We start from the raw sequence: 21203 nt of genomic DNA on the forward strand, positions 1-21203 counted from the left end.
TCGAACTTTTTCACATGCATGACTTTTACGCCATGAGAGCTATTCTCAAAAGAATTAGTTTCAGAACTAAAACATTTGGTGTGTGGATGCATTCTTACATGGTCGACCCTCATGAAAAATATTGGCGCAATTGCATCAAAAATCATGACTTGAGGCCGAACTATAAATACATCAGCGATTCGAATTTTTTCACATGCATGACTTTTACGCCATGAGAGCTATTCTTAAAAGCATTTGTTTCAGAACTAAAACATTTGGTGTGTGGATGCATTCTTACATGGTCGACCCTCATGAAAAATATTGGCGCAATTGCATCAAAAATCATGACTTGAGGCCGAACTATAAATACATCAGATTCGATTTTTTTCACATGCATGACTTTTACGCCATGAGAGCTATTCTTAAAGTAATTGTTTCAGAACTAAAACATTTGGTGTGTGGATGCATTCTTACATTGTCGACCCTCATGAAAGATATTGACGCAATTGCTTCAAAAATCATGACTTGAGGCCGAACTATATATACATCAGCGATTCGATTTTTTTCACATGCATGACTTTTACGCCATGAGAGGTATTCTCAAAAGAATTAGTTTCAGAAATAAAACATTTGGTGTGTGGATGCATTCTTACATGGTCGACCCTCATAAAAAATATTGGCGCAATTGCATCAAAAATCATGACTTTAGGCCGAACTATAAATACATCAGCGATTCGAACTTTTTCACATGCATGACTTTTACGCCATGAGAGCTATTCTTAAAAGTATTTGTTTCAGAACTAAAACATTTGGTGTGTGGATGCATTCTTACATGGTCGACCCTAATGAAAAATATTAGCGCAATTGCATCAAAAATCATGACTTGAGGCCGAACTATAAATACATCAGATTCGATTTTTTTCACATGCATGACTTTTACGCCATGAGAGCTATTTTCAAAGTATTAGTTTCAGAACTAAAACATTTGGTGTGTGGATGCATTCTTACATGGTCGACCCTCATGAAAGATATTGGCGCAATTGCATCAAAAATCATGACTTGAGGCCAAACTATAAATACATCAGCGACTCGATTATTTTCACATGCATGACTTTTACGCCATGAGAGCTATTCTTAAAAGTATTTGTTTCAGAACTAAAACATTTGGTGTGTGGATGCATTCTTACATGGTCGACCCTCATGAAAAATATTAGCGCAATTGCATCAAAAATCATGACTTGAGGCCGAACTATAAATACATCAGATTCGTTTTTTTTCACATGCATGACTTTTACGCCATGAGAGCTATTCTTAAAGTATTTGTTTCAGAACTAAAACATTTGGTGGGTGGATGCATTCTTACATGGTCGACCCTCATGAAAGATATTGGCGCAATTGCATCAAAAATCATGACTTGAGGCCGAACTATATATACATCAGCGATTCGATTTTTTTCACATGCATGACTTTTACGCCATGAGAGCTATTCTCAAAAGAATTAGTTTCAGAACTAAAACATTTGGTGTGTGGATGCATTCTTACATGGTCGACCCTCATGAAAAATATTGGCGCAATTGCATCAAAAATCATGACTTGAGGCCGAACTATAAATACATCAGCGATTCGAACTTTTTCACATGCATCACTTTTACACCATGAGAGCTATTCTCAAAAGCATTAGTTTCAGAACTAAAACATTTGGTGTATGGATGCATTCTTACATGCTCGACACTCATAAAAAATATTAGCGCAATTGCATAAAAAATCATGACTTGAGGCCGAACTATAAATACATCAGCGATTCGATTATTTTCACATGCATGACTTTTACGCCATGAGAGCTATTCTCAAAAGAATTAGTTTCAGAACTAAAACATTTAGTGTGTGGATGCATTCTTACATGGTCGACCCTCATAAAAAAATATTGGCGCAATTGCATCAAAAATCATGACTTTAGGCCGAACTATAAATACATCAGCGATTCGATTTTTTTCACATGCATCACTTTTACGCCATGAGAGCTATTCTCAAAAGTATTAGTTTCAGAACTAAAACATTTAGTGTGTGGATGCATTCTTACATGGTCGACCCTCATGAAAAATATTGGCGCAATTGCATCAAAAATCATGACTTGAGGCCAAACTATATATACATCAGCGATTCGAATTTTTTCACATGCATGAATAAAAATAATTAGTGTGTGGATGCACTCTTAGATGTCCCACACTCATGAAAACAATGGTCGCAATTGCATCAAAAATCATGACTTGAGGCCAAGAATCAGCAGCACTATAAATACATCAGCGATTCTAACTTTTTCACATGCATGACTTTTACGGCGTGGGAGCTATTCCCGAAAGTATCAGTTTCAGAATAAAAATATTTAGTGTGTGGATGCACTCTTAGATGTCCCACACTCTTGAAAAACACATTGACGAAATTTCATAAAAAATCATAACTAAGACCATGGGCAAGAACCTGCAGACCTGACAATACATCAGCGATTTGAACTTTTCACATGCATGACTTTTACGCCATGGGAGCTATCCTCAAAAGTATTCGTGCCAGAATAAAAATATATGGTGTGTGGATGCACGTTTAGATGTCCCACACTCATGAAAACAATTGGCACAATTTCATCCAAAATCATGACTTGAATCCAAGAACCAGATGCACTGAAAACATCAGCGATTCGAACTTTTTTCACATGCATGACGCCATGGGGGCTATCCTCAAAAGTTTTCGTCTCAGAATAAAAAAATAATTTTGGTGTGTGGATGTGCTCTTAGATGTCCGACCCTCATGAAAACAATTGGCGCAATTTCATCAACAATCATGACTTGAGGCCAAGAATCAGCAGCACTAAAAACATCAGCGATTTCAACTTTTTCACATGCATGACTTTTACGGCGTGGGAGCTATTCTGAAAAGTATCAGTTTCAGAATGAAAATAATTAGTGTGTGGATGCATTCTAACATGGCCGACCCTCATGAAAAACATTGGCGCAATTGCATAAAAAATCATGACTTGAGGCCAAGAACCAGCAGCACTGAAAATACATCAGCGATTCGAACTTTTTCACATGCATGACTTTTACGCCATGAGAGCTATTCTCAAAAGTATTAGTTTCAGAATAAAAATATTTGGTGTATGGATGCATTCTTACATGGCCGACCCTCGTGAAAAATATTGGCGCAATTGCATCAAAAATCATTACTTGAGGCCGAACTATAAATACATCAGCGATTCGATTTTTTTCACATGCATGACTTTTACGCCATGAGAGCTATTCTTAAAAGTATTTGTTTCAGAACTAAAACATTTGCTGTGTGGATGCATTCTTACATGGTCGACCCTCATAAAAAAAATATTGGCGCAATTGCATAAAAAATCATGACTTGAGGCCGAACTATAAATACATCAGCGATTCGAATTTTTTCACATGCATGACTTTTACGCCATGAGAGCTATTCTCAAAAGTATTAGTTTCAGAACTAAAACATTTGGTGTGTGGATGCATTCTTACATGGCCGACCCTCATGGAAAATATTGGCGCAATTGCATCAAAAATCATGACTTGAGGCCGAACTATAAATACATCAGCGATTCGATTATTTTCTCATGCATGACTTTTACGCCATGAGAGCTATTCTCAAAAGTATTAGTTTCAGAACTAAAACATTGGTGTGTGGATGCATTCTTACATGGTCGACCCTGATGAAAAATATTGGCGCAATTGCATCAAAAATCATGACTTGAGGCCGAACTATAAATACATCAGCGATTCGATTTTTTTCACATGCATCACTTTTACGCCATGAGAGCTATTCTCAAAAGTATTAGTTTCAGAACTAAAACATTTGGTGTGTGGATATATTCTTACATGGTCAACACTCATGAAAGATATTGGCGCAATTGCATCAAAAATCATGACTTGAGGCCGAACTATAAATACATCAGCGATTCGATTTTTTTCACATGCATCACTTTTACGCCATGAGAGCTATTCTCAAAAAGTATTAGTTTCAGAACTAAAACATTTAGTGTGTGGATGCATTCTTACATGGTCGACCCTCATGAAAAATATTGGCGCAATTGCATCAAAAATCATGACTTGAGGCCAAACAATAAATACGTCAGCGATTCGAATTTTTTCACATGCATGAATAAAAATATTAAGTGTGTGGATGCACTCTTAGATGTCCCACACTCATGAAAACAATGGTCGCAATTGCATCAAAAATCATGACTTGAGGCCAAGAATCAGCAGCACTATAAATACATCAGCGATTCTAACTTTTTCACATGCATGACTTTTACGGCGTGGGAGCTATTCCCGAAAGTATCAGTTTCAGAATAAAAATATTTAGTGTGTGGATGCACTCTTAGATGTCCCACACTCTTGAAAAACACATTGACGCAATTTCATAAATAAATCATAACTAAGACCATGGGCAAGAACCTGCAGACCTGACAATACATCAGCGATTTGAACTTTTTCACATGCATGACTTTTACGCCATGGGAGCTATCCTCAAAAGTATTCGTGCCAGAATAAAAATATATGGTTTGTGGATGCACGTTTAGATGTCCCACACTCATGAAAACAATTGGCACAATTTCATCCAAAATCATGACTTGAATCCAAAAACCAGCAGCACTGAAAACATCAGCGATTCGAACTTTTTTCACATGCATGACGCCACGGGAGCTATCCTCAAAAGTATTCGTATCAGAATAAAAAAATAATTTTGGTGTGTGGATGCGCTCTTAGATGTCCGACCCTCATGAAAACAATTGGCGCAATTTCATCAACAATCATGACTTGAGGCCAAGAATCAGCAGCACTAAAAACATCAGCGATTTCAACTTTTCACATGCATGACTTTTACGGCGTGGGAGCTATTCTCAAAAGTATCAGTTTCAGAATGAAAATAATTTGTGTGTGGATGCATTCTAACATGGCCGACCCTCATGAAAACATTGGCGCAATTGCATAAAAAATCATGACTTGAGGCCAAGAACCAGCAGCACTGAAAATACATCAGCGATTCGAATTTTTTCACATGCATGACTTTTACGCCATGAGAGCTATTCTCAAAAGTATCAGTTTCAGAATAAAAATATTTGGTGTATGGATGCATTCTTACATGGCCGACCCTCATGAAAAACATTGGCGCAATTGCATCAAAAATCATGACTTGAGGCCAAGAATCAGCAGCACTATAAATACATCAGCGATTCTAACTTTTTCACATGCATGACTTTTACGCCATGAGAGCTATCCTAAAAAGTATTCGTCCCAGAATAAAAATATATGGTGTGTGGATGCACGTTTAGATGTCCCACACTCATGAAAACAATTGGCACAATTTCATCCAAAATCATGACTTGAATCCAAGAACCAGCAGCACTGAAAACATCAGCGATTCGAACTTTTTTCACATGCATGACGCCATGGGGGCTATCCTCAAAAGTATTCGTCTCAGAATAAAAAAAATAATTTTGGTGTGTGGATGCGCTCTTAGATGTCCGACCCTCATGAAAACAATTGGCGCAATTTCATCAACAATCATGACTTGAGGCCAAGAATCAGCAGCACTAAAAGCATCAGCGATTTCAACTTTTTCACATGTATGACTTTTACGCCATGGGAGCTATTCTCAAAAGTATCAGTTTCAGAATGAAAATAATTAGTGTGTGGATGCATTCTAACATGCCCGACCCTCATGAAAAACATTGGGGCAATTGCATCAAAAATCATGACTTGAGGCCAAGAACCAGCAGCACTGAAAATACATCAGCGATTCAAACTTTTTTCACATGCATGATTTTTACGCCATGGGGGCTATCCTCAAAAGTATTCGATTCAGAATAAAAAATAATAAATTGGCCTGTGGTCCGACCCTCATGAAAACAATAGGTGGAATTTGATCAAAAATTTATGACTTGTGGTCAAGAACCAGCAGCATTGAAAACATCAGCGATTCGAACTTTTTCACATGCATGACTTATACATGACTTATACTTATACATTTTACCGCAGTTAATTATAATTTACTGCAAGATGGTCAATAACTTCTCCTCCTAGTAATCTGACTGATCCTCTCTCTTCTACCTTATTATTATTACGGGGTGGCTACACCTGATATTGACTTACACTGTTGATCATTTATTTGTGACAGGGGTATAACATTACTTAGACACGTCCGTGTTGATCTGTAAATGTTCTGACAGTTACCATACTTATACTGCCCCTGTGTATCCAATTATAGCCCGTGTAGCTTGTAGTCACTTGCGAATAAAATTGTTTTTTCTTTGCACATGCTTATTTTTCCTATTATTCATCATATTTGACACTATGTAACACTTTTGATTGCATTTGTTGCGCCTTCCAGCTTTTCCTTATCCATATTTTTCGGATTTTCAAAACAGCATGGTGGTGCAATACTTTTGACGAGGTGTATAGAAATATGAACATCTTCATTTATTCCTTTTCAAGTATCATAACAAACAGAATAAATAAATAAAAGGTTTTATTTGTAATTTCAAAATAATTATTGCATTCTTAAAAACAGTATAAGCTTTAAAATGATTACTAATTCAATTTAAAATTGGTATTGAAGAAATGCCCATTCATCTGTTTTAAATAAAAAACAACTGCGCTCACGGTGTAGATTTAAATATTAATTGTGTCAATCACAGCGCAAAGTTTTCACAACATCCGTCTATCTTGATGACGCTGTTAAACTGAAATGCGGAATGAGAAGGGTGTTTTTTTATATACATATCAGAGCGTGTTCATTTTAATCATGTCCTATAGTTATTAATTGAAGACATCAATGTTGTACGAAGACTCTATGGGAGGAGGTGACAGGTCCAGTTTCATTCTACGGGCTGACCCACTTTTCTGCAATGAGCAACGGATCACACCTCCACAATAAACTCGCCCTACTGGTTAGATAACATTCTGGCAACTCACCATCTGTTTTGAGATTCCGACCACCCTGTCATGATATTAACGTTTAACCTAGTTCTATAAGCGGTGTAACATCCCCTTTGCTCTCTTGTCCCGAGTCTGATAGGAAACTATCATCAGGCAAATGTTAACTGATTTCTACAGGGAGGTGCGATTACAAGATATTTTTCAATTATCCTTTCTAAAGAAACGTTGCCTTGCATATTGTTTGGTACATGTTTTATTTTTTCTATATCATAACATTCGCCAAGAAAGACGATGCGGATTTTCCTTGGTGCCTTTTGACGCGGTGCCGTTTATGCTATAACACTGTAAGTGTAATACATCTTATGTTTAAATGTCTATTACTGTTTTACTGTATATTGAAGACATATTATAATTCCTCATTGCATACTGGCCTAACTTCTTTGTTTCTGGCAATCGAAACCCCGAATCTTATTATATGTATTAGCAGTCACAACATGTCTAATATATTGGTGACTTGACGTACATTTTACCTCAGGCACTAGCCCAAAATAGCTTTATGTTCTCTTTTCACATATACATTATAAACAGTCCACATATACACTAACTTGTACTGATACAAATAAGAGCTGTGATATTTATGTATATTTTTTAAATCCTATGATACAATTACTCACGATGTGTCAAACTGAATGTCAACTCGTGCTTGTTCGCTTGCAAGGATAGAACATTAATTGCATCGTGATTGCACACTTCCGTTGCGTCACGAAAGTGTCAACAGTATTTAATAGCAGCCGACGACGATCGCTGGTCGTTTACTGCAGCCATCACCGTTGGGTAAGTGGACTTCATAATATTTCGTCACTGTTATGTCTATTAAGTTACGAGTATCTGTTTATTGTAACAGAAGTGCGAAGTTGCTGTTCAAGGTCCCTGTACATTTGAACATGCAAATTCGTTCAAATATAAAACGTAAACGCCATAGAATAAGCAGCCTCGGTTATCCGTAGAAACAGATTCCAGTGGGCTTAAAAGGCAAAATTGTGCTCACAATTATTTGAACGAACCACTGAAAATCAGTGATCACACCAGCACGCATTGAACACTGATTCAACTGTTTGTGGGTATGTGCTACTTCATGTAACCTAAATATTTTCTCTCCACAATGTAGCTATTCGCTATTCGAGACTAGAAGATAATTGCAGAAATAGAAAGGGTATAGATGGAAAGGGATAAATAAGAACGTAGTCAGTTACGATTACGTGCACGGTGGCAACGAGCGCTACCGTCTTGCAGGAGACACCACGTGGACCAGCACGACGCGGAGACTGTTGTCTCGGTAGCACTGTCCAGCGACCCTCTCATTGACATCATTCATTGGCGTTCTGACCAGCGATTTGACTGACCTGGATTTCTTAAAATTTGTTTTTTGAGTAATCGATCCTGGACTTGTGATGTTGACCTAATACGCCCTGTGCGTGGTCGACCATGCACATTTCTTGACTACAGAAAGCCTGTTCCAAAGTCTACAAATCAAAGATTCAACGACGTTAAACACGTCTACCTCTCTCTTAGTTCTACCATTGTAAACATGCCAATAGACCCAAGACGATCATCCAATTGAATACGACGTATTCCCAGTCTGATCGCAAATTCACAGAGCAATGGCATACTCCACGTTCAATGTTAGGTCGTTAGATTTGAGTTCCAATGCCGATCTATCTCTGGCAGACAATTTTCAAATATTATCTTCTGACAACCTATTATAACATCTACATTCCATGATAACCTACATGTTTTTGGAGAGTATATATCGTCTTGACCCTCATTGTGTTTGCTGTCCACAATACATTGTTGCATATACAGTGTTACAATGTAAACCCTTCAGGTTGGATTAACACCAGCACAGATATCAATGACAGAATAGTCTAATTCCACCATTCCACACCCCAAATGGTATATTATATGAAATAAATGCCTTTAATACATTAAATTAGTAAATGTTAATAATTGCATTTCTTTTCAATTAAGCTTACTCTATTTTAATCTCGGAACCTATAGAGGTTTTTTTGTCAGAATAGTCCCTTATTAAACCATTCTTGTTGTCAAAGCGTTCTGACATGGGTATAACGGGGTCAGGTTTTGTTCCAGTATGATATTGTATCCAAACTGTTTCGATCAGTGCGCATTCTGTTACTCACAGGATTGCCATCTCCTGGCTCAGTTAAATACATGAGGACTAAATAATGCGAGAATAGGATTTATATATAAAAAACCGATCCATGTCCCGTGTTAAATATTCAGGATGATACTAATTGTTATGGTGGATACAGAAAACAAGACATCTATTTTCATGCAATTAAAATGTCACATATGTACGACAATATTTCAGCTGTCATAACCCACAACGCCTCTGGCAAAGAGTAATAATTTCAACGGAAATGTGTACATGAAACGTGAAGATACATGAGGTTATCCCCGTGGGGACCCGGGGAAGATATGGATGTGTCCTCAGCACCTCGTTCTATCAATCGGCTTGCCATGTCAAGCCCTGTGCACAAAATATTTCCTGTGACATTGAATAAGATTTAATGCAAAGTTATGTTTTTTACCAAATCTGAAACAGATAAAAGACTCCCGTAAGTGTTCAAATGGTTTAATTTGCCATACTGACTTCAGAAAATGCGTGATTTCATAAAAAAAACATGAACATGCCAAAATGTCAATTTATAAATCAATAGCGTGCGTGCAAGCAACGCATCTTCGTCTCACTGAATGGACCAGGCGTCGCACAAAGTCCTGTGTGATAGTTGTCCATATCTGCTGGCTTATGTTTCGAAGTTCCCGGAGTGTCTGTGGAACACGTGGTTGATGTCAAAGGGGATGACATTCACGTTGTTTTGTTGAAGATTATCCTGAACAAGTCGAACAATATGAGGCCGGTCGTTGTCATGTTGAAAGGTAATGCCGGGGCCATGACGACGCAAAAACGGTAGAACAACAGGGCCGATGATCTCGTCGCGGTAGCGCTGTACATGTCAATTGAGATTTCCCTCTTCCACTATCAAACGGGTCCTCTGTCTTGCTGTAATCCCAACCCATACCATAACGCTGCCGCCCCCGAAACGATCTTCTTCAATGACACAACGATTGACGTAACGTTCACCTCGACGTCGGTACACTCGAATCCGTCCATCGCTGTACCTGAGGTGAAAACGAGACTCGTCAGTGAATAGAACTTGTCCAACTGCATGGCCGTCCAGCGTTGACGCTGTCTGCACCACTGCAGACGTTCTTGACGGTGGTTTCCTGTCAACATGGGACGTCTGGCGACAATCCCTGAACATCTGAGGCGACGACGTACGGTTAGTGAAGATATTAGTCAATGTTGCTGGCGTGAATCAATTTCGTAGGTGTGTTGTTCGAATCCAGTGGTCTTGTCGATTATTGGTTACGCGTGGCCTGTCACTCCGAGGATGGTCTCTGACTGCATTCGTCTGTTGTCAACGTTGCCATAAACACCAAATGGTGTTTCTGTGGACGTGAAGTTGTCTTGCAACATCACGCTCGATCCTGCTTCAAGCAAACCAATGGCTCGCAGACGCTCATTTTCGGACAGGCGTGGCATTTCGTAATGTTGAATAATTGCGTAATTTGGTTGTTTTTCTGAGTGGTTGTTGTCAGCACGATGCTAAACAATGCATATGGAATCCCGTTAACGCACATGTTTTTATACCCATTCTTGGGTAGTGTAATGCATGGGGCTTGCATAAAAGTCAACTTTTGCATGGAATGCATGCTTTTCTGTAGCAGTTGCGTTTTTGTGACTTGATTCCATACATGTACTACAATATTGAAAACCGAACTTTACTTGTTTGAAAAATACACTAAAATAATGGTGTCACAGGAACTTTTGTTGTTGAGAATATATGTATGAATCTATAAAACTGGCTAAGAGCCCTATGCCCAGAAGAACTAGTGATGCTGACCTCCGAATTCTGCACTTCACATCCTTCCTGCAGTCAGTGACCTCGTGCCTGTCCGCACAGCGGTAACAAACAGCAGAGGCATGTCAGGACTTGGATCCATGTACAAACGCTTGGCAGGTGTAGCACCGGAGTGGATTTGGGATATACACCTCCACTCCAATGCCACAGTAACCGGCTTTAATCGATAGATGTTCTGGCGAAAGTGAACAGGTCGGTGTTGGTTAGGTCGACCACTGCATCCTTCTTTACAGTGAATCGTTTGACAGCTGTGACGGACTGTTGGCCACTCCTTCGCCACATCGTCTTCGGACTTGCCAGACAGGCAGCGAGCTCTTTGACGGACAATGCCTTTACACGAGTTCAGTGTCTTGAGCAATGAGACAACAACCTTGATATTGACAAACTCATTTAATTGGAGAAGATTGACAGATTGTTGTCTTCGTTCCTGGAGAGAGCCACTATGGAGTGTCTACAATGACGGTCTTACACTGCAGCAATTCTCAGAGCTGCAAAGACCGAGGATAAAGGGGTGGTATACTCAAATAAAAAAGCTATAACTATCTACCAAATTAGAATAGATTTTTTTTTAAGTACCAAAAGTGGGCGTGAAATAATTTATGCAAAGGGTATGACATGACCAGCCGATTGATAGAATCGGGCTCATTCTATTGCCCGTCTAGGCAAAGTTAGGATCGAAGTGGTGTGTTGGACTAAGGACCAGACTTCCTTCCTCTGCCGACACAGGGTCGCACCCCACGGCAAACAGGCTGCCCAATTTGCTCGCCTTTTACGACCAGCAATGGGATGATGAGGACACATTCTTGTTTATCTTCCCTGGATCCCCACGGGGAGCTTTGACTTGACGGAAATAGGGTCATATTATGACATCACCCAAACAGAGTTTCTTACGCATACATTCTGTGTTAATTATATTCTTTGAAAACTTCAAGAACTCACACTATAAGAGTATAATGTTACTTTTGACAAACGGATACAACAAGCGATTAACCGCAAAATAAATTCTGTGACAGACAGTCATGTGACCTCCGTAAATCATACTGTTAATTGCAATTAACAATTGTCTCCACATTCAACTTCTTTGTCACTGTCAGCCTGTCTCCGAGGACAGCGAATGTGACCATGTTTGACTCGTCGCAGTAAGAACATGTAGGTAGTTTACATGCTGGTCTTTGTAGCGCGAGGTCAGCATAACCAAATTCAGACTCATGACTAGTACATGGCTCGTCTACATCAAGTGGAGCAACTGCTGCCTCAGGACACAGCACATCTCTTGAGTCTGGCTTGCAAAAGGGTCTTATCTTATTGTATAAGTACCATTTCCTCTCCACAGAGGTTCAATAAATGGGGGCAGTCCTGTAGATGCTACCCTGTCTAGTTCTGTAGACTTCAAGACTTGAAATCTAGATCCAGGATCCCTCAGATTCAACTTACAAAGTGTCCTTCAGTGGCTTTGAGTGGCTCAAAAGTGATGATGCATCTACTTTGAGTTTGCCAGACCAAATGCAATATCTCCATAAAATGTGATTGGTATTCACAAGACAGTGTCATTTCTTCCTGACATAGGACACTGTTGTCACCAGTGTTTGAATGTCAAAACATATGAGTATGTGTATATGTACTGCTTCTGGCAAATCCAACAGATTCATCTGTAAAATAATTAACAATCGTATCTGGTTGGAACTTGGACCTAAAGACTCTCCAATATAAGACGCGAAAACAAAAGTTAGATATAAGCAGAGTTATTTCCCTTCCCATTTGTGATCTATTTATCTGAGCTTAATGTAATTGCAGCCAAAAAAAAATTGATGCTGTTATAATAATATTTCACAGGGGAGTGAAAATACTATTCGCAATTACATCTTAGTATTCATAAACATCACACTACCATTCGCAGAATAGTCGTGTATGTGTAATGCGACATCTGGCACTAGTTCCTGGAACTGTGTTCCTTTGCACAGCACACTACGTTGATCCCAACTTCACCTCGCGCTACCAAGACCAGCATGTAAACTACCTACATGTTCTTACTGCGACGAGTCATACATGGTCACATTCGCTGTCCTCGCGATCGGAGACAGGCTGACAGTGACACAGAAGTTGAATGTGGAGACAATTGTTAATTGCAATTAACAGTATGATTTACGGAGGTCACATGACTGTCTGTCACAGAATTTATTTTGCGGTTAATCGCTTGTTGTATCCGTTTGTCAAAAGTAACATTATGCTGTTACAGTGTGAGTTCTTGAAGTTTTCAAAGAATATAATTAACACAGAATGCATGCGTAAGAAACTCTGTTTGGGTGATGTCATAATATGACCCTATTTCCGTCAAGTCAAAGCTCCCCGTGGGGACCCGGGGAAGATAAACAAGAATGTGTTCTCATCATCCCATTGCTGGTTGTAAAAGGCGAGCAAATTGGGCAGCCTGTTTGCCGTGGGGTGCGACCCTGTGTCGGCAGAGGAAGGAAGTCTGGTCCTAAGTCCAACACACCACTTCGACCCTAACTTTGCCTAGACGGGCAATAGAATGAGCCCGATTCTATCAATCGGCTGGTCATGTCATACCCTTTGCATAAATTATTTCACGCCCACTTTTGGTACTTAAAAATAAATCTATTCTAATTTGGTAGATAGTTATAGCTTTTTTATTTGAGTATACCACCCCTTTATCCTCGGTCTTTGCAGCTCTGAGAATTGCTGCAGTGTAAGACCGTCATTGTAGACACTCCATAGTGGCTCTCTCCAGGAACGAAGACAACAATCTGTCAATCTTCTCCAATTAAATGAGTTTGTCAATATCAAGGTTGTTGTCTCATTGCTCAAGACACTGAACTCGTGTAAAGGCATTGTCCGTCAAAGATCTCGCTGCCTGTCTTGCATGTCCTAAGACGATGTGGCCAAGGAGTGGCCACTCGCCGTTTGTTTCTTAATTACATGACCATATACACTGACATTATATGTCATGTTTATCATAACAAAAGCGACATAAGCCTTTCCATAATCATAAGAAACCCTTGCCAAAAGTAGCGCCAACTGCACGATTCCGACAACACCAGGAGCATGTGTCATGATTCACCATAAAAACGATGACACTGTGTGCTCGCAAAAAAGCGAGCTCATCCCGATATATTAGTGGCATCCGCCACAAACACATGCAAAGGCAGGCCAATTGTTCACCCGAAAAGGCACGGGAACACACGGTACAAGTCAAAATAGAGAATTGCATCATTTTGGTCATTGATACGTCAAACCTGGAAATGCCGTCTACACGTCCAACACAAAGCACAAACCAGGACCAGAATCCTTTAAACCCGCCCAAACAACCCCCTGAGCACGACGCTTACCGAAATCCAAAGTTCTGTTTACTGCATACATTTTCCCCAAACCTAAAGTTATCTGTACTAGGTCTGAAGTAAATCGTATTTCGTATTACCCGTATGAATCGTGTTATGTCATTTATTGCCGATAAACAGAATGCACACTTTCTGTAAGTAATGTGTGATAAGTCGCACCAAACCCAACTCTCGATATACATGTTGCTCTTACTTAAAAAAACTATTGGGTTAACAAGATACGTTTATTAAAGTGCTATGCTTTCCTGCTGTGCTATCATTCAAATTTGAAATAATGACATAAATAGTTACCATTCATCTTTCAATATTTTTCAAGGTTGGGTTAATCACATATTGAATATATACAACAGGTATGCTTACTTATCTTTATATTAGCAGGCATCAGGTTTGTCTGTCATACAGACCCCGAAACAAATATGTCCAATACAGCCCGATATTTGGCAAAATGTCTCCTTTTATAATATTTTATTACTGTCGTTTAACAAATGGGTTTTTTCTGTAAAATATGTTCCCTTCAGAGATTAGATGTTATTCTAGCATCAGGTCTGTGGTACGTTCACTGCATCAGTGTTGACATTAAAACGATATTTACATATAATACATACAGAGGAAATGCTTAGCATTTATCTTCAAGGAAAAGTGTAGGACTTGCTTAATACATATATATGTGGACATATATGAATGGACATTTGGATGAATATAGTAAAACCTCCTTATAGATAGTGATCGTAGATGATTGAAGAACGTGCATGAAGAAAATGGAATAATTATGTGAGTAATTGGGTCAACACCACGTTTAGCAATATTCAGTCATATTGCGATATTGGTTTCCAACATACAAGACGGACCATGAAATTATGACTTGAATTTGGACCTGGCTTTCTGGAGCGATGTAACACCCCATAATCTCCTGAAGAAAAAGAGCTAAAAGCAGGAATAAAGATCACGACATGAAACTGATGTATACATCTGGACATATATTTGCGTAGTATTACTACGTTAATTCATCAGTATATATGTATTTTGCGCAAAAGGATATTGTAGGATCGACGTTGACATGCGTATATAACCTATTCGCCAGTGTTGTAATATTTAATTCATTTGTCTTTTGATATGTATCGATAGGAATATGGAGAGTCTGTCTGAAGAAATATAGACATGCATAGGATCTTTTGGATAGTTGTACTTCACGGTTAGACTAACGCTTAGTCTCTGAAAATATATTATTTTGATTAAAACGAGTAACTATATTAAAAGTTAAAAGGAGCCCCAGTGGGATGGAAATTTCAGCCTGAACCTGTTGAACATCTAGGCTTATTTCATTTGGGGCAAAAGCATTACAGTAAGAGTAGTATAGGTAATAGGGGTTCTGGACCACTTCCACTGGAGCCAGATTTATATACCTATACTGCTACTACAGATGGATTTTCTTATGCATAAACGATGATGCGATTCAACGATCGTCATGACATTAAACTAAATTGTAATGAAAATATTCTCTATCATTTTACTCATACGTATACCATTATTTTTAACAAAGTGATATTCAACATTTTTACTAAGTTCTTCGTTCATTTTACTAGGAGACCAGACTATATACTCTTCTTGGTAATTGGAAAGAAACAATTGATGACCGTATTTGGTTGGTTTGATAACACTGATATCATATATACCTTGTGGTAATTCTCTCCATGTGATAATTTTGTCCCTGAGCATAAATGCTTTGATAGCTTTTTCGAGTTCTTCCTTTGTTGGTTTGTAATTCTCAGTTATTATATACTTATGTAAGCATTCGTTTAAATGTGATCCAACGATAGTAAGCAATCTATTTTTAATCTCCAACCAGTTCTATGGTTTTGGCACGGAATAATTGACGCGCTTGTTGTCTCCCCTGTTCTATGAACTTTTTTTTCTCGTCTTCGCTAATACCATTGGTCTTACGAGTATTTGATCTAATTTCCTGCTTCATTGCGATGTATTTGGTGACTTCTGCACGCACTTAACGAAACACATCCTCGTATATCTTACAATCAGCCAGTGCTGTTGAAATATGGTCCTCAATGCTGTTCAACTTTGCTTCGGCGAGTATCCGAATATTATCATGTTTTAATGCTTTCTTTTGCAACCTACAAGAAATAAGATTTATCGCTATTCCTGCAAGTCCTGAGACTCCAGCCGCTATTTCCATGCCAAGTTCGATAGGCGCAGCGATTATAGTTGATAATAAACCAACATCGGCTACACAGAGTCCCATGCCAGCTGTTACAAGCGCTGTGTCAACTCCGTCGAGAGCATTCACGGCTCTGCGGTACTTTTTATACAATCCAAGTCTCAACTCCCTCTCCTTCTCTATTCGATGTTTTATGTTACTTATTTGATGTAATCGAAAACCATCAACAGTATCCATCTTTTCAACGAGCGCCGGATATAAACTCATAGTGTATATTATTATATCATATAATAGTCTTTAATTGGTCTTCATTGTTTTGAGAGTATACATCAGCCTTATTAAATGTATAATATATGGCATAAATATCTTAGTAAGAGAAATACTATCACTTTTAATAAATTGGACCAGCTCAAGGGTTGCAACGGGTGATGCTCCCATATAAATAATACTGCAACGTTGACATTGGTGTTTCTTGAGCCATTTAATCGATAGACCTGGTAATATTTCGAAGGCATCTTCTGGTGCATCTCCAAATAAGTGTAGAAAGATTAGGTATTGCACTCAAGTTATCTTTAATATCATTGAATTCAGTAACCAAATTTAAACTAACGTTTTTTTACTGCCGGACGACTAAAAAACATATGACCCGGTTTTTTTGGCAAGGGAGAGGCTAACACACTTATTCGTTTTGAGGGGATATAAGCTGCGAGTACAATCCCACTATTTATTATCTTAGTTAAATTATGTGCCTTACCCATCATCACATATGGTGGGGTAATGACGATATTTAGTAGCCACTCGATTTTTTCTTCGATTAAGTCCATTTATTATCATCGTTGCGAGTAAGATTGTATGAAGTGTTTTTATTGAGTCCACTAACGTCAACATCGCTTAAATCTCCTAGATTACCTGTGAATGCAACTTCTTTCCACTTGTATACATTATCTTGTAAGTGTAAAGCGTATAACTTGCCATTGGTACCGGGTTTACCGAATCCTTCTGTGTCTCCGAGATCGGAAAGCGCAATTGTATTACATTGTCTGAGTGTTCCAGGCTTGATGAATCAACCATTATTTATAATATCGAGTGTTACACTCAAGTATCCTATTTGTACAGGTTGATGTTTTAAATCTAATACAGACATTTTGAGGTCTGAAATAATACCCCGCTTTAATTTTTTATATTGTAATGTTGAGAAAGATTCCGTTCTACCACTATTATATTTTCATCTTTGACTGGAATAGCTCAAAACAGAGTAGAAAGACTTTCTAGTTGAATATTATCCATTTTACTGATTTGATCAAGATGGATGCACAACTCTTTATAGGGAACTAAATCGGGTAATTTAACTCCAAGCTGTGTTTCATTGTGTTGTAATAATACTCCTCTTCCTCCATATGCTTCATAAAAAAACTCCAAGTGTAATTGCTAAGTCCCATCCAAGAATTAGACGCTTTTCTCCAGCATCTAATTTAACCATCCCATTCGACTCATTTTGTGTGAGACTATGTCCAAAAGGCTTAAAAATTTCATCATTGAGTGAACATTCACTGTAATACCCATCAGGTATAATGTAAATGTTATCAACTAATTCACCTAGTACTATTTCATTATTATTTCTCGCAGCACTTATATTGGTCCACTGCGGGTAATACGTTACATCGCAGAGAGCAACTTCAAGTTTTCCACCCGAGTTATGAAGCAGTTGAATAGAATGACCATTTGTTATTCCCGGAAGTGTGACATACATATTAAATATACATTGATACTATATCATAACTTAAATATGAAATCAACTTACATTTCTAATCAGTCGATTTTAGTAAGTGCCTCTGGTGCTAATTTTGTTGTTGAATTCCCTGATGTCTTTGAAAAATATAGGGTCACGACAACCAGCGATAAAATGGTGCACGATTGGTTTCACAATCCAATGCAATTTTGGCAGAACCAGTTAACCTTTGCCATATAGTGTGCCACAACAGGATGTGGTGCATCTCTTTATGCCCCAGGATTTGAACTAAAAAAGTCTGTTTTAACATTTCACGTATACTTAAAGAAATTAGTGCTCGATTACCGCAGGATCCAGCATGGAATGCATCAAATGATCCGTACAATAGGTTCGCGTATGAGCGTATTTGTCAGGAATTTAATATTGGCGTATTAAAGGTCTTAACCATGGTCTAGGTGTTCCATACAGCGGAAAAAGAACTGTTAAAGAAAAAACGCTTGGAATGAATTTTTTAATGATAAAACAGAAAATAATTTTACTAATCCAGGAGTTGTAAGAGTTAATGAATCAATAAGAACTTATGTATGGGCAATTTTGGGTGCACAATCGCAAACACGAACGGGAATAATTGGTTCTGGGACGGCGCTCGATGTGCAAAAACAGTTTGTTCGCAAATGTAGATGATGCTATTAATTCACCAGTTGACATACAATCTTCTATAAAACGTTATCAAGATGTATTACAGTAAGCTCAATCCAAAGTAGACTACGTTTGTGCGCCAGGACAATACATGTCTCCTAGTAATATGGAACTAAAGATCGGTCAAGTGATCGGTTAAAATAATAAAATTGTTATTGCTTCCGATCAGCAAAAACCAGGTATAAATTTAGATATTAACACCGAATTCATAACGAAAACAAACACAGGCGAAGCGGGAATAAACAAGCCACATATATCTACTGACGCTCCTACTAACACATCTACTGACGCACAACCACAAGTGCTTCCACATATTGTAGATAAAAATCAACAATGTATCGATGAAAAAACAGTTCTTATAGTAGGTGGAGTCGCAGCTGGTTTACTCATGATTTGGTTTAATAGTTCTTAACGGATAAGTACAACAGCCCAGCAATTGCTCCGATCAGTGCCCACAAGTTTTGACTAAGCCAAGTGGTGGTCTTTGCTAATAAATTCAAGAGCCAGGAAACAATACTCCCTATTATACCGGGAAGTGCAGATGCGGCTTTCCCAGTGAGCTTTCCCATTGCTTCTCCTAATGCTTTTAAATGCTTTTTTATCCACTCTTTTACACCATTCTTATCACTAGGCGGTGTACACGTGGTGGGTCCGCTGCCACCGGTTAACGTGAGAGTCAAATTCGATTTAATAAATCCGTATGCGGTTCAAATACTGACAATGGTTATCCCTCTGAACAATGTTTTAATTTTATCGGCAAGTGTAGTATCATCGTTGAGGACTTGATCGATAGTGTCTCGAATTCGACTAATTTGTGAGCGAAGTGCCTTTCTATACTAGTGTCCAAAAGAAACGATACCAACTTATTTTCAAAATTGTTTTTTACTAAGTGAATTGTCAAGTATGAAAACATGCCAATTCGTATTGCACATCCCAAACACAGCATAGTCGATAAAAAATACCGGGAACACGTGATCACTTCCGGGAAAAAACGTAAATTTCGTGAAAGTGACATTTCCCTCTCTAGCATGTTCTGCACGTGCAGAAAAACTATATAAAACGGCTGATCAGACACGTTGATATCACAGCAACAAAAAGAACACAAGATATGCCACGTTTGACAGCCATCGAGAGAGAGAGAGCCGTTGGAATGGTCCAACAAGGAGCGTCACACGTCGACGTCGCCAGAAGGTTGGGCTGCGCACGCATCACTATCACCAGGTTGATGCAGCGGTTACGTCAGACAGGTCAGACGTCAGACAGGCCCAGGAGTGGAAGACCACGAGTAACCACGCCCCGTGAAGATCGTTACATCCGGGTATTACACCTGAGGAACCGCACCGTAACAGCGACGTCCACGGCGGCTACAGCACTGGGACACAGGATCAGTCGACAGACCGTCTACAGGAGACTACGGCAGTATGGTATCCGGCCACGTCATCCCTACCGCGGACCGCTCCTGACGCCTCGACACCGGAACAACAGACTGATCTGGGCCAGGCGAGTTCGACGTTGGCAACGGCGGGACTGGGCACGTGTTATGTTCTCTGATGAGAGCAGATTCCTCATCTTCAGAAACGATGGACGGCAGCTTGTATACCGACGATTTGATGAACGTTTGGCGCCTAACTGTATCCAACAGGTCCGGCCGTTTGGAGGTGGAGGGTTATTGGTTTGGGGTGGCATATGTGGTGACGTCAAAACGATGCTTGTCGTAATTCGTGGAAACATGAATGCACAGCGTTATCTTGATGACATCCTACGGCCTGTTGTGGTGCCCTTTATTCAGCAACAGCCTCGTGGACTCCTTTTCCAACATGACAATTCAAGGCCACACACAGCAAGATTGACACAGAACTTCCTTGCCAACGCCAACGTACAGGTTTTGCCATGGCCCGCATGTTCACCGGACATGAATCCCATCGAGCACTTATGGGACCACCTCGATCGGCAAATCCGACGTCGCCGTGTGCCTCCAGTCAACGTCCAGGACTTGGAACGATGTCTCCTCGAGGAATGGCAACGCATCACTCCCAACGTCATCAGTCCGTAGGCGTGTTCTGGCATGTATTGATGCTCACGGTGGACATACCCGCTACTGACTTGACTTTGAGACGTGTGGTGTGACATTTCCCGTTGTTTCTGTGATCAGTGCTCTAACGAAATGTTCATTTTTCGACCCCACCCATCTTTAAAGGCTTGTCATATTGGTTGTACAGATTTTATTGCAATGAAATTTTTGTACAGATGTTGTGAAAGGATTTCTCAAAAGCATAACACCAATCCTAAACTTCTGCATTGTTTAGTTTTTCTTTTATG

General features: G+C 39.2%; 1 protein-coding gene across 1 annotated transcript in view; it reads left to right on the forward strand.

The window, feature by feature from the left end:
- Positions 1–7675: 7675 nt before the first annotated feature.
- LOC124147162 (serine-rich adhesin for platelets-like) overlaps positions 7676–21203 on the forward strand; it is a 256087-nt gene continuing 242559 nt past the window's right edge. Inside the window, exon 1 of the mRNA XM_046517776.1 lies at positions 7676–7760. The gene's annotated coding sequence lies outside the window, so the exon portion shown is untranslated. The remainder of the gene's footprint in view (positions 7761–21203) is intronic.

Source organism: Haliotis rufescens, unplaced genomic scaffold (assembly GCF_023055435.1).
Source record: "Haliotis rufescens isolate VD_foot unplaced genomic scaffold, xgHalRufe1.0.p SCAF_90, whole genome shotgun sequence".
Lineage (NCBI taxonomy): Eukaryota > Metazoa > Mollusca > Gastropoda > Lepetellida > Haliotidae > Haliotis > Haliotis rufescens.